We start from the raw sequence: 2,500 nt of genomic DNA, 5'->3' as shown, positions 1-2,500 counted from the left end.
CTGAGAAAATATTGAGCTCGCTGAGTACCATCTTGACACCCAACATTAGAATACTGCAGTGAAGGCAGGCCTTCCATATTCACTTTTGCCAGTCAATACAGAAGAGGTTCATAATGGCATCAACAGCTAAGGTCACATTCAGTGCAAGTTTGTTTTTAAATTACTTGCTTGCCTAGTATTATTCTGCATTATGTTTTCAAATTCATACAATTCAACCAAAGAGAAATTTTCAACTGCAACAACTTGATCAGCCTTCAAATCAACGCACAAAAAAAATTATTCTTCCAAGTACCACCAGAGATGTCTGAAGTACCACCAGTGTTACGGATACCACAGTCTGAGCACCACTGTATGTATGGGTGCATTGGTAACACATCACCCCCCTGTAGAGCACATATTCTAACAGACTAGGGAGCTGTTTCGACGTAGCAGGGTATTTCTAAATCTGGATATTTTTTCTCCTGGTTACATTGGTTTTGGCCTTCCGTTTCCACGTAGCAGATATTTAAAATCCAGATATAAAAAAGCAGGCTGATACCAGGAACGATACTGCTATTACACAAAACAATGTAAAATCTTGTCACGTTCAGTGGACTTGAAAGCAGCATGGGAAAAAGTGTCACCTCATACATTTAAATCTACATGGAACTGGACAATAAATATCGCAGGTGGAAAAAAACATGGCCATGCATTTATTTTCATTGTATTTTGGTGGTAAAAGGTATCGGTATCGGTACTCGGTATCGGCAAGTACACACATTAATGCACTCGTACTTGTATCGGTTTTCCAATAAGTGGTATCGGTGCATCCCTACCTAGAATATACAAGATTAGTCTGAATGGGTCATAAAAGAACTAGAATGTGTAAGAAGAACAAGAATGTGTAATTATTGTTCAGCTTTAACTCTGAGTTTGCTGTGGGTCTGTGGATGTGTGTCAGAGTAAGCAAAACATCCACATGCCCATCCCAACACAAGCACATCACAGAGCAAAACACCTGGACACACACCAACACACACACACACACACACACACACACACACACACACACACACACACACACACACACACACACACACACACACACACACACACACACACACACACACACACACACACACACACACACACACACACACACACACACACACACGACGGCCGTTGAGTGTGAGCGATGGCCCGGTGTGCTGCGCTGCTGAGTGGTAATGCAGTTTAATGGAGACGGATCTATAGCCAGCCAGCACTGATCAGATACACACTGGAGGACTGGTGGCAGATAAGCTTGTTAAAGTAGAAACACACACACACACACACGCACACACGCACGCACACGCACACGCACACGCACACGCACGCACACGCACACACAAACATATATACGCACACGTACACACGCACACGCACACCTGTTTTCACCAAGCACAAGCCAGGCTTCTCAGCACTGAGGTAAACTAAACTCATATAGGCCACTTTGCAGCCCATTCGAACGCACATACACATACACACACCCACACACACTCAGCCACACCCATTCACAGCCACAGGCTCACATTAAGCAAACACACACACGAACGCACGCACGCACGCACACACGCACACACACACACACACGCACACACACACACACGCGCACGCACACACGCACACACACACATATTGTGGAAACGAAGTCAAATCAATAGCTTCAGGTCTCTCCACTTGTCCCTCATAAAAATAATGCTGATGCCATCAATATAGGCCACCAGATTGCCACTAGCTAACTCACACCTAGCCAGCTAGCAAGCCAGGCTGGCACTAAGGGACTCAAGGATGAATCTTCTTTACAGAAGTGCAGTAGCACTCGTCACAAATAGGAGCACGAAATGCATTCATAAATCCCAAGGAGTGTGTGTGCGTGCGTGTGTGTGTGTGTGCGTGTGCGTCTGTCTGTGTGTGTGTGTGTGTGTGTGTGTGTGTGCGTGCGTGCGTGCGTGCGTGCGTGTCTGTGTGTGTGTGTGTGGGGGGGGGGTGTCAAGGTGGCATCATCACCATATTTCTCTTTATTACACACCACCACCACCACCACCACCACCACCACCATCATCATCACAACCTCGCTCTATACTCCCCCGACTAGGGATGCACCGATACCGAAACTTGTATCGGTATGGGCACCTGATACTGCTCATTATACTCGTACTCGTACTCGTCAAGCATTTGCCGATACCAGGAACGATACTGCTATTACACAAAACAATGCAAAATCTCGTCACGTTCTGTGGACTTGAAAGCAGCATGGAAAAAAGTGCCACCTCATACATTCACTAACATTTAAATCTACATGGAAATGGACAATACAAATATCACAGGTGGAAAAAAACAAGGCCATGCATTAATTTTCATTGTATTTTGGTGGTAAAAGGTATCGATATCGGTACTCGGTATCGGCAAGTACACACATTAATGTACTCGTACTTGTATCGGTTTTCAAAAAAGTGGTATCGGTGCATCCCTACCCCCT

This window comes from Engraulis encrasicolus, chromosome 9 (assembly GCF_034702125.1).
Source record: "Engraulis encrasicolus isolate BLACKSEA-1 chromosome 9, IST_EnEncr_1.0, whole genome shotgun sequence".
In the NCBI taxonomy this organism is placed as follows: domain Eukaryota; kingdom Metazoa; phylum Chordata; class Actinopteri; order Clupeiformes; family Engraulidae; genus Engraulis; species Engraulis encrasicolus.
Note: the sequence above shows the minus strand (reverse complement) of the source record.